This window comes from Scomber scombrus, chromosome 4 (genome assembly GCF_963691925.1).
Source record: "Scomber scombrus chromosome 4, fScoSco1.1, whole genome shotgun sequence".
In the NCBI taxonomy this organism is placed as follows: Eukaryota; Metazoa; Chordata; class Actinopteri; order Scombriformes; family Scombridae; genus Scomber; species Scomber scombrus.
This window is the reverse complement of record NC_084973.1, coordinates 32,920,865-32,934,205: the sequence shown is the minus strand read 5'-3', so window position 1 is coordinate 32,934,205 and position 13,341 is coordinate 32,920,865. Positions and strand designations below refer to the sequence as shown.

The 13,341-nt window shown below is 35.3% G+C and overlaps 2 protein-coding genes and 1 long non-coding RNA gene across 4 annotated transcripts in view; 1 reads left to right on the top strand and 2 right to left on the bottom strand.

Moving 5' to 3' along the window:
• The window catches only part of LOC133979436 (uncharacterized), a 1,726,912-nt gene that overhangs the window by 1,171,161 nt on the left and 542,410 nt on the right, over positions 1-13,341 (top strand). The gene's annotated exons all lie outside the window — the stretch shown is intronic.
• The window catches only part of LOC133978737 (trichohyalin-like), an 81,331-nt gene that overhangs the window by 50,444 nt on the left and 17,546 nt on the right, over positions 1-13,341 (bottom strand). The window lies entirely within an intron of this gene.
• LOC133978653 (uncharacterized) lies at positions 602-8,450 on the bottom strand. 2 transcript variants are annotated; one of them, XR_009925029.1, is made up of 4 exons: positions 8,352-8,450; positions 6,680-6,754; positions 6,542-6,589; positions 602-651 (listed from the first exon to the last, which is right to left on the bottom strand). It is a non-coding gene; the product is annotated as an uncharacterized LOC133978653 (long non-coding RNA). The 2 variants fall into 2 exon arrangements; XR_009925028.1 differs by lacking the exon at positions 8,352-8,450 and having other exon boundaries at positions 6,680-6,857.

The following is a 13,341-nucleotide window of genomic DNA, read 5'->3' as shown; positions in this document are numbered from 1 at the left end:
TGTGTTTTGTTTGTAGTCTCAGTATATTAAGGTTTTAAACTACAGTGTTTATTTAAAGGCTGTCACTTGTAAGTTTCATGGGTTTCTCTGACTTCTCCTAAACATCATATTCATGGATATAATGTTTTATTTCATAGTGTAACGAAACTAAACATATTATTGTTATTATTGTGCTTCTCTGTCTCTCTCTCCTCTCTCCTCCTTCTTTCTCTCTCTACCAGATGGTCTGTTCTGTTTGAGGTTTTCTGCTGTTAAAGTTTTTCTAAGTGCTGCTCACAGAGGAATGTTGGGTGTAAAGTAAAGAGTCTGATCTCGATGTTCTTTATGTGAAAAGTGATTTAGTGATGAAAAGATTTATTAGAAAGGTCTCATCTGTAGAGCTTCAGTCTGATGGATTTATGGTAAGACCTCTACCCCCCCCCCCCCCCCCCCCCCTTAACTTAGCCTCACATATTTCCATAAACACCTCTGCTCTCAGGTCTAACTCCAGTTATTTTATGTTTCTGGAAAATTTGATGGTTTAACTAATTGAATATTTTTTACTTTATTCATGAAATATAAAATGTTGTTGAAGGATTCTCATTCAGTTCAACTTACAGGTAGGACGAATGAGTTCAGGGCTGCTGCTCCTCTGAGACTTTAAATCATCATCTGTAAAAAACAAAACAAAAGAATCAGATCAATCATTAAACATTTATATATTTAAAATGTACATTTACACTGATAAGTAATGTACAGAACTGTGTTGATGTGTAAACCTTTAGACTTTGTTCAGGTGCCTGTTTATTTATAACGGTTATTAACAATTGTCTCTTCTTCTCTCTAAATTTGGCAAGTTGGATTCAATCAGGTTAGGTCTTAAAATTCTCATTTACACTTAGGACCTGATTTACTAAGATCCCAAATAATATTAAAATGTACTAAATTGCATGTTCAGTGTAATAGATTGTGTGTTTAGTTTTTGAGTTACAGCTAAACAATATTACCAGATAAAATGCTATATAGGAGAGTTTTAGTGACAAAGTCAATGCTGTTAGTAAAACCACAAATATTAACACATGTGGAAAAACTCCGTCCTGTGTGTATTCTGTCATTGTGCCTCCGTCTCCTCGTCTCCATAGTAACAGCAGTTTAATACCTGCCCTTCATACTTATTATTTATAGACGCAGTTAGCGTCAGCAACATTACCTTCAGGTTTGGTAAATCACAATGCGTGTGCTAAATAACATATTTATATTTTCTCCTCCCTGTATTTTACACACTGAGGTTAAAACGCCTCATATTACATTCATTACGGTAAACTACTAATATTACATTCATTACGGTAAACCACTAATATTACATTCATTACGGTAAACTACTAATATTACATTCATTACGGTAAACTACTAATATTACATTCATTACGGTAAACCACTAATATTACATTCATTACGGTAAACTACTAATATTACATTCATTACGGTAAACTACTAATATTACATTCATTAAAGGTAAACTACTAATATTACATTCATTACGGTAAAATACTAATATTACATTCATTACGGTAAACTACTAATATTACATTCATTAAAGGTAAACTACTAATATTACATTCATTACGGTAAACTACTAATATTACATTCATTATGGTAAACTACTGATATTACATTCATTACGGTAAACTACTAATATTACATTCATTATGGTAAACTACTAATATTACATTCATTACGGCAAACTACTAATATTACATTCATTACGGCAAACTACTAATATTACATTCATTACGGTAAACTACTGATATTACATTCATTATGGTAAACTACTAATATTACATTCATTATGGTAAACTACTAATATTACATTCATTACGGCAAACTACTAATATTACATTCATTACGGTAAACTACTAATATTACATTCATTACGGTAAACTACTGATATTACATTCATTACGGTAAACTACTAATATTACATTCATTATGGTAAACTACTAATATTACATTCATTACGGTAAACTACTAATATTACATTCATTACGGTAAACTACTAATATTACATTCATTAAGGTAAACTACTAATATTACATTCATTACGGTAAACTACTAATATTACATTCATTACGGTAAACTACTAAATAAACAGCGCGTACTATCTTACACAGTTGTAAGATGCAAACCTCAGAGCGCTGCGTTAGTAGATCAGCAGCACATTTTTTTTGTGGGTGATGTCAAGTTTGCACACGTTTTTATACACACACAAACATTTAGTAAATCAGACCTTTAGTTTTTTCATTATCTTCAGAGAAATATTTAATTCCAAACAAGCTGTTTAAATTCATCTAATAAACATCAGAGGTGGACTGAAGTCTGATTCACATTCTAGCTAAATGTTAAAAGGTATACATGTTTCTGTGTCTCTGAGGTATAGAAGTAAGCTTCCTTTGGGAAACTTTATTCGGAAACACTCAATAAATGTTCATTGTTATGCAGGCGACACTCAATAAATGTTCATTGTTATGCAGACGACACTCAATAATATCTATCAATACAGCCAAATGCAATCAACCAGTTAACTAAACTACAAACATGTATTAAGGAAATAAAGGCCTGGATGACCTGCAACTTCCTGCTATTGAACTCAGAAAAGTTATTGTGCTTGGCCCTAAACACCTCAGAAACACATTATCCAATGATATAACTACTCTGGATGGCATTACTTTGGCCTCCAGTACTACTGTAAGGAACCTAGGAGTTATATTTGACCAGGATCTGTCCTTTAATTCCCACATAAAACAAATTTCAAGGTCTGCCTATTTTCATCTGCGTAACATTTCAAAAATCAGACATATTCTGTCTCAAAATGATGCTGAAAAACTAATCCATGCATTTGTTACTTCTAGGCTGGATTATTGTAATTCATTATTATCAGGCTGCCCTAACAAGTCTCTAAAGACTCTCCAACTGGTCCAGAATGCAGCTGCACGACTTCTGACAAAAACTAGAAAGAGAGATCACATTACTCCTATTTTAGCTTCACCGCATTGGCTTCCCATAAAATCAAGAATAGAATTTAAAATCCTTCTCCTCACTTTTAAAGCTCTTACTGGTCAGGCTCCATCATACCTTAAAGAGCTCATAGTACCTTATGTACCTACCAGAACACTGCGCTCCCAGCATGCAGGCCTACTTGTGGTTCCTAGTATCTCTAAAAGTAGAATGGGAGGCAGAGCCTTCAGTTATCAGGTTCCTCTCCTGTGGAACCATCTCCCAGATTCGGTCCGGAGGGCAGACACCCTCTCTACTTTTAAGAGTAGGCTTAAAACTTTCCTTTTTGATAGAGCTTATAGTTAGCCAGCTCCTAGTTTATGCTGCTATAGGCTTAGACTGCCGGGGGACTCCTACCTCCATGATGCACTGAGCTCCTCTCTCCTCCTCTCTCTCTCTATCCATCCATCTATATCCAATAACATTCATGTACTATTAATGCATCAATAAGCTAAACTTCTTCCCCGGAGTTGTCTGTGCTTTCTCATCTCACAGGTAATCTGGGCCTGTAGACGTCCGGATGACAGATTCCAGTCCCGGACCTTCTAGCTTCACTGTTTATTTTCTATGTGCTTCTCTCTCTCTCCTATTCTTGCTCTCTCTCCCCTCTACCCCAACCGGTCGAGGCAGATGTTCTCCCACTTTGAGCCTGGTTCTGGTTCTGAGGTTTCTTCCTGTTAAAAGGGAGTTTTTTCTTGCCATTGTCGCTAAGTGCTTGCTCATGTGGGAATGTTGGGTCTCTTTAAAATTAAAACCTGAAGAGTTCGGTTTAGAACCTGCTCTATGTGTAAAGTGCCTTGAGATAACTTTGTTGTGATTTGGCGCTATACAAATAAAGATTGGATGATTGATTGATTGATTGATTGATACTCACTAACTGTCACAACATCAGATAAAAGATGAATGAATGTCATCGAACACAGAAAATCAGCTGCAGAGGTTTCAGTGATTATAAGATATAGTTCTACAAAAAGCTTAATGAGTTGTTGCATTTATCTGATCCCTGATCAGTCCAGTTACTATTTTATTCTGGAAATGAATCATGTTGAGTGAAATCTCTGGAGCAAGACTACAACACAACTGCTCCACTTCCAGCATTCCTATAAATATCACTGAAGAAATAACTGAAATCTATCAAGATGTTAGACACACTGTATAAATATGAGATTTACATTCTGCTTTAATGAAAGGATTTCATTTTTACAAGATCACATGCTTTAAGAAAGAAGACTCTTCTCCTTGAATTAACAGTATCTTCAAAAAGTGTTTCTCTAAAAGCAGCTCTTGGACAGAATGGAAGTCATCTGATAGTCGGGTCATGTTAGTTTCTATCTGTAAAGTTAAATCAGACGATGGTTCAGCTGCTGCTCACTGTGTCTCTCACCAAGTTACAGTTTTTATAGATTATCATATTTAATGTTTTTGTCTTATTAAAATGAGTCAAAACAGACGAGTTTCATTCAGGACTCACAGAACTGATCAGAGTTTCAAAGACACAATGTTTTATTAATATTACAGTAAAAGTACTGCAGTATTATGAGCGATGTAGTATGCAGTATTACAGTAAAAGTACTGCAGTATTATGAGTGATGTAGTATGCAGTATTACAGTAAAAGTACTGCAGTATTATGAGCGATGTAGTATGCAGTATTACAGTAAAAGTACTGCAGTATTATGAGCGATGTAGTATGCAGTATTACAGTAAAGTACTGCAGTATTATGAGTGATGTAGTATGCAGTATTACAGTAAAAGTACTGCAGTATTATGAGTGATGTAGTATGCAGTATTACAGTAAAAGTACTGCAGTATTATGAGCGATGTAGTATGCAGTATTACAGTAAAAGTACTGCAGTATTATGAGTGATGTAGTATGCAGTATTACAGTAAAAGTACTGCAGTATTATGAGCGATGTAGTATGCAGTATTACAGTAAAAGTACTGCAGTATTATGAGCGATGTAGTATGCAGTATTACAGTAAAGTACTGCAGTATTATGAGTGATGTAGTATGCAGTATTACAGTAAAAGTACTGCAGTATTATGAGTGATGTAGTATGCAGTATTACAGTAAAAGTACTGCAGTATTATGAGTGATGTAGTATGCAGTATTACAGTAAAAGTACTGCAGTATTATGAGTGATGTAGTATGCAGTATTTAAAAGCTTGTTATATTTTCCATTGTGTCAAATCTGCATCTGAAAAGTAACTAAAGCTGTCAAATAAATGTAGTGGAGTAGAAAGTACAATATTTCCCTCTGAGATGTAGAAAGTAGCATCACATGGAAATACTACAGTAAAGTACAAGTACCTCAAACTGTACTACAGTAAAGTACAAGTACCTCAAACTGTACTACAGTAAAGTACAAGTACCTCAAACTGTACTGCAGTAAAGTTGTAAAAAAGGCCAAGAGATTGTGAATGGAGCTGTATGATAGACTGCTATGACATCATAGCCCCAGAGTTTTTTTCCATGGAGAAGTTATGCAAGCCTCATGGACAGAGTGCAAGCTGCTTGACTAACCAGTGTGGATTTTATTTGTGTAGATGTGCGTCCATGATGATTGTAAGTGCGGAAGAATTCTTCTTCTTTATAATTTGGCTGGTGAAATGTGCTTTGCTGGTAAAAACACTTCTCTCCTGATATCTTACTGTTAAATGTTTGTATTATGTATAAAGCACATTGAGTTGCCATTGTGTATGAAATGCTCTATATAAATAAAGCTGCCTTACCTTTGTTATACTGTTATATCTGCATCAGACACTTGTATGCTACATTTCCCTTTGCTAATTACCAAATTCTCCCAGAATTTCCTTTGTATAACCATAGAAATGATTATCAGTCTGTATAGCTGTATATTGTGTGGTGTTTTCATTGCTAGTTTGACTCATTTAAGACGTTTATTGTTTAATTGAAAAGGAGGTAATTTAAAGTCTGTGGCAGCATTTGACCAACAGAGGGCAGTGTGTACCCATGTAACAGGCCACAGAGGCAGTGAGAAGGGGCTGAACTATCTCTAACTAGCTGTCTAATTGCTGCCTATTGCGTTTAATTATTACACTGATGTTTTCTGTTTAATGATGGCAGCCTCTGTAATGTTTAAGTTGTTGATATTAAGGTTAGGTGACCAATTTATTTAATATGTTAGTTTGAATGTGAATATAATTTACTGAGGTAAAGTATGTCTGAACTTTGGTTTTATTTCCCTTTTCAGAACCACATTATCACAAGTTTAGTTACCTAAGCCCCTGTTATGAATAAGAGCTCTGTGCTTTGCTGTGCCTACAATTTGAGTGAATAAAGTGCTATAAACGAATACTGGGATCCTGTAAAATGCATTCTGACCGATGCACCTAGGTGAATATCCATCTCTGCACCAGTTCATACAGTCCACTTAATTCACTCCCCTTTAAAAGTACAAGTAGCTCAAAATTCTGACAGTACAGTATTCGAGTAAATGTACTTAGTTATTTTACACCACTGAGTCTAATAAAGTTTGACTGAACTCACCAGATGTTAACGGATCCATTATGTCTCTAAAACATCAGACTGGTTGATCTGGAGGAGAGAAGAAGAAATAAACAGAGTGCAGCTGCAGTAATGAGCTCATTAAAAAGTGTTAAGGTGACACAAACAGTGGATACTTACTGGTGTCAGTGTTTCTGCTCTGTGTCCTCTTTGAGGAGTCCTGCTGAAGACAAAGAGTCTCTGTCACCAACTTTCCTGAAACAACATCAGATAAAAACATCAAGAGACAGTTTGGGAAAGCTTTGCTCACACTGATTAAACCACTGATTAAAAACTGTCATGTTTCATAGTTTGAACGATTTCATTTGTTCATTATTTAAAATCTAAAAACTGCAGCTGAGAGATAGAAATATATAAATTATTTGCTATGACTAGGTAATAGTGTAAACCTTACTTATTTGGTCATAGGTTTCATACTATTACTGATGCCTGTATTAAATGTGCTGTCGATCTTTGGTTGCAGTCAAGAGACATCTTGTGGACATTTGGAGCATTACTTGTATTATCGTGAAGTTGACTGTTTACAGCAGCAGTGCTATTATTGTCATTATTTCTTTGTTTATTCAGACCATTATAACTAATTATATATATAGTATGTTGTTGTTTAATGTTCTTCAGATAACCACAATTTCAAGAAGTCATAATTGGCTGATTATTCATATTAGATCGTACTGTACGATACCCATCTGTCTTTACTTCTGTGGGACATTATTAAAGATAGTTGACCGAACTCCTGGATTGCTGCAGTTTTTCTAACAGAAGACTAAAGCCAGACTTTTATACGCCAGTATTCAATCATATATATATTTACAGGCCCCATTTTAACGATCTATAGCGCGTGGCGTTTGGTCAGTAGCACAAAACAACTTTCCTCTGCCTCATAATAGCAATGCTGCACTAATGCGGCCTGACCACAACTCATTTTGAGACCAACACGTCTATGGGTGCACCGTGCACAGACAGGTGCATTTGCTATTTAGACAACGCCTGCGCAAAACGAGAAAATGACAACTGCGTTGTTCTGAAACTGACAAAGTCATCACCGCCATCCTCTGTGCGTCAAGCGCAAAATGGAGGAGGGCGTAACTTTGAGTTGAACATTGGGGGGGTTGAGATTTCCGCCTGTGAAGCAGGTCTGAGGACATGCTCATCTGAAACCTCTCGTTTCAGATGCTCATATATGATATCATATTGGGTAGATTTTGTTGGCTGGTTTGGATTATAAATTACGCCTATGATGTTAATGTCAATGAAAGACAAAGAGAGAGAGAGAGAGAGAGAGAGAGAGAGAGAGAGAGAGAGAGAGAGAGAGAGAGAGAGAGAGAGAGAGAGAGAGAGAGTGTGTGTGTGTGTGTGTGTGTGTGTGTGTGTGTGTGTGTGTGTGTGTGTGTGTGTGCTAACCCTTCCTAAAATAAAGGGTTTCATATAAACCTTTATCACTCTGATAAAGCTGAACTCGAGGAAAGGGTTACTTTTCCTTTAATTGTATTCAAATTAAATGTCAATAAATTAACTTTGATCAGAGTTGGGTTTTTTTACTTCCTGATTCTAAAAATCTAAAATGTAGGAAATACCACTGACATTAATGTGTATCAATCTAAAATCAAACTAATGAAACTTTAAACTTTACTTTACTTTTACTGAACACTGAAACGATCCTTTGACTTTATAAAATGGAACTTTCTTTTCTTGGTCCGTCAGTTTAAAGTCAGTGAACAGAAAAGTTTGCAGCTCAGTTATAAAAGTTATTGTGATTATTTCTGACTACAGTAAATGATGTGAACAGACTCACCTGAGGATGGTCCGTTATAATCCGTCAGATGTCAGTTTGTGTCCTCGTGCAGTGTTCTACTTCTCTTTGAGTTTCCTCCGTGAAATTGTTGCTGCGCCAACAGAATAAGATTGAAAGTGAAAGTCAGAGAAACACTTCCTGAACATCAGATCATGCACACACTCCTGTCTAAAGAAAAAAAAGTGTGTACATTGAGGGGCAAAAAGACACATGCCCATTTAACTCAGATTTGAGCGATTTGTTTTTTGCACTTTAAAAAAATCACATCTATCAAAACGAGTTATTTACACTCATTTTCATTGTTAAACATTTAGAGGTTAAATAAACAAATACAATAAAGATTAAATGACGTAGCCTACAATTACTAAAGCTAATAACATCATCAGTCGGTTCAGTGTTTCGGTTTAACTAGTGACCGTGTTAAGTGGTGACTTTCTCACACTACAAGATATGTTACAAAAGGTGAATAAGTCTTCTGGACACAATTTAACTTTAGTGTAATTTAGATATTAAACAGAGATGATATTTAAAAAGGATTAAACACTAAGAACCAATTACTATCTACGTAAGTCACCATTTAACACAGTAACCAGTTAAACTGAAACACCGGCTCTGTGTCAAGCCTACCTCTGCTTACTGACGGAGCAACTCTGTCCTCCATTCAGTGTCCAGACCTTTAACACAGAACAGTGAGGAGGAATAAAGTAGTAACAACTCATCCGAAAACTGTTATACATTACAGTTAAAAAATGAATTAGCCAACTTGAAAAATAATGTTTTATAATGTGAAAGCACATAAGGTCTGGTTACATTTCAGCACAAAAAGCATTGGTTAGGTTTTAGTGAAATGTCCTGCTTGGGTTAAAATTATTACTTTTATTTGACTTCCTTAAAGTTAGGCAACCTTCCCAACTTTAACACTACAACAGTCGTCACTGTTTCCCCTTTTTTCAATGTCCCAACTTTCAGTTAGGCAATGATACGAGGTTAGAAAAGGGAAATGAACAGTTGTCTTCATCCACCCATCCCCCAACTTGCAAACATGAAAATCCGTTACCATAAGAAACTCAAAAATGGAGTCTGTCACTGAAGTGTGGTGAACGAAAAACAATTCCTATTTAAATGGTACATTAGTGTGAATGTTCTGACTGTCACAGTGTCCATGGACATGAATATATTTATGAATCAGATGCATTTTTCATGAACTGTTGTTAGACTTTGTTGTTCAGACAGAAGTATGATATTAAACATTGACTGAAAACATGTTAAACCTCAAAGATCAGACCAAAACTCAGCAAATGATCTGCTTGTTGGATGAGTGTCACCTACAGCCCGACATCACATTTTACAGGTTATTAGTAGTTATTAGTAAAGCTGCACTGTGTCCACGTCCATCACTGTTAGTGACGTTAATGTGATAATAACGAGCTGTGAATCTGATCTGAACATCTCTGGACAATGATTGATGATTTTTTAGATAATAACATGGATCTGTAACATCCTGCAGTTCTATTATCATCTCTATTAACACATAAATACTGATTAGTTAACTAGCTGAATAGTTTCAATGTAAATATGTAGTTTTGGTTCAGTTTACTAACAAGTTATTTGATGATGCGACACAAAGAAATAAAAAAGGAATTTCTGAAAAGGGTTTAAACAGGAACCAGTAGTTTTCATCAATATTACTTAACTATAACAATTTCTCAATTAAAACATGTTGTATGAGTGTCATTCATCATTTTATATGTTGTTCGTTGATGTTTATATTTCAGATTGGTTGCAGGTTCATACTGGATACAAGGTAAGGTCTGCATTCATTCTTCACAGAGACGATTTGAAATAAGTAAACAGCTGTTGTAGTTTATATTTTCCAGCCTGCTGTTTGTTCACACTGACACAACTTTACAGCTGAAACACTAATTATCCCTGATTTAAGTCACAATAATGAAAACTATACAGTACTGTAGTGAAGTCTATGGTGTTACTGGTATATTATATCATAATTATTTCATTTTAAATCCAACCTGAACCACATTAAAGTATTTGACACTCTCAGTAATAGCCTCCTTTCTTCCTTCCTTCCTTCCTTCCTTCCTTCCTCCCTCTCTCCTTTCCTCTCCTCCCTTCCTTCCTCTCTTCCTTCCTCCCTCCTTTCTTTCCTTCTTCCTTCCTTCCAACCTTTCTTCCTTCCTCCCTCCCTCCCATCTTTCCTTCCTTCCTCCTTCCTTCTTCCTCCTTTCCTTCCTTGACTCGAGGACAACAGGAGGGTTAAGTCACAATAATGAAAACTATACAGTACTGTAGTGAAGTCTATGGTGTTACTGGTATATTATATCATAATTATGTAATATTAAATCCAACCTGAACCACATTAAAGTATTTCACACTCTCAGTAATAAAAGCATCAACAGAACATGAGATGAAAACAGTCTATTAGAGTCAGATACAATCAGATCTGCAGCAGAGAAGCTGGAAAACAGACTTCACCTCACTCGTTGATGTTAGAGCTCCACCTGCTGGACACAACAGTGTAAAACACACAGGGAGGTTCAGTGGATCATAAAGGATCCCTTGTGACGGCCCTAGACTTTAACAGTAACTGTGTTGGTCTTCCTCTGCTTCCCATTGTTCTGCCTTTGCTTCCCTCTTTCCAGACTTCCTGGATGATCTGGCTCCTCCCACATCATTATGGGATTGCTGTCACCTGTTTGGAGCCTTTATAAGCTGGGTGACTCCAGGATGGCTTCCTCTCTCTCCCTCCTGGAGGTCTGGTCCATTTCAGACCCAACACTGACTCACTGTTTCCATGATGGAGGAAACTAAATAATGCAACAGTTCAGCTCTCACTATGCTGTAGTCTTTATTAGTTAAATGTTTCAACAAATGTGTAAGTTAAACAAAAATATTCCACTTCAAGAATATGTTGATTTCAATTTGAAATAAAAATGTATCTCACTCTTCCTCACAGAGAAAGTTTTGGTTCATACTTAGAACAGCATCAGCAACATCTACAGCAGTTAAATCATCTTCACTTTCACTGTTGATAAGTAATAAAAATTAATAAAAAATAAGCATATATTGATATAAGTTAACATTTTTTTCATGGCAGAGTAAAAAGACTTTTCCTTGTTAGAAGATGGCATCTAATGAGGAAAATATCTATTTAGAGTTATTTTTTAAATTTTGTTTATATTTGTAATGAAATAGCAGAAATGTAAATAATTATATTTTACAGATGTTATGTTTGAGTAACATTTCTCTGAATTAATTATTGGATTTTTAGTAGGGCTGGGCGATATGGACAAAATCAAGTATCACGATATATTTGACCAAATACCTCGATATCGATACCGCAACGATAATGTAGAGATGACTGTTGATGCTTTCACAAAATATTTACACGATGAAATGTTTGATAAATAATCATCAGTAATGTTGATATAATGATAAAGTGGGTAAAAGGTAAATAACAGAACAGCTAGAACAGTCTGGTAAGTTCAACACTGATGACATGTCACGATATTACGATATCCTAAAACTACGACGATATCTAGTCTCATATCACGATATCGATATCATATCTTGATATCAATATATTGCCCAGCTCTAGTTTTTAGGTATTTTAAAGCTACTGTACATGTTCAAAAGTAGTTTTTTATGATCCATCTTTAATGAGCATCATAAACTACTAATATCTGACTAAATTGTCCTCTAACAGAAAGGCTTTAATAGGACTCAAATGATGTCAGCAGTTATTTTGATTCATTTTAAAAATCAAATTCAACACCTGTGTAAGCACATGGCTTTGGTCTCAATATCTGAAATGTAATTATTAAAGTAAATATTTTAATGAATTCTTATGAATCATCAATGTTTTCTAGGGTTACACCATGGGACATATTAACTGAGCAAACCTGGCTGAGTCTAAAAAACATCAGTTTATGAGTAATTGTTAAGAGCTTCTAACTTTGTCAGGCAGCAGTTGTGATCATCAGAGTCCTTCTCTGTAAAACCACTTCCTGTTATATGAGCTTCTTCACAAGTTCAACAAAACAGCTTTTTAAATGGTGGTTACACTTTGAGACACTTCATGTGGTTCACTTGAATTGACATGATTCTCCAAATTATATTTAATATTTAGAACAATTGTATTCCATTACCTTTATTTAATATAAAGTTATAATGTAAGATCATGCCAAACTAGTTGATATGGTGTTTTATTGACAATTTACTGTTTTTAAGCAAGTTGAATTATTTGGTACAAAGTTTTTATGGTTACACCACTTAGACATTTTTGCCATAATCCTCTAATATATTCTCTGAAAGTGGATTAAAAGCAGAAATTTGATGCTGGGTCCACAAAAAAAACAATGTGTTAAGTTATTCATACGTTTATTTTCACATTTTAACTCTTTAAATTTAAACTAAACCACATGGACACATACAAAGTATCGTCACATCATCGACCCATATATTGGTATAAAACACAGAACAATCACTCTCAATAGAAATAATAAATATATACATAAGCATGGAGCATAATATATATGGAGCTAGTTACTGTAAGTGTGACGCAGAGAGGCGAGGAGGCAGCCGGAACGCTCAGCGGCCGTTGCTTAGTAACCGCATGTAAACAACAGCGCGAGGTGATGCTGCGTTCACCAACAATACAAAATGTGAAACACTTTTAAAACGTTTGAGACAAATTTACATTGGGGGAAAAAATTGTACATATCATACAACACAATTACATTAGCAAAACACACAAGTCCCGAAACACTTAAACAAATGACACAAACCGGAAAGCGAAAGTACCAAATACCAGACGTGACGTGACGTGATAAAGTGAGCGGTGACAGTCTGTACACCAGTATGTTTACTCAGCTGTTTAATAAACCATACACATATATACGTATATATGTCTATGAACTAAGCTAGCTGCTACTGTCATGCTGTGTACAACAGAGTTTCTTCTTCTCTCGACATT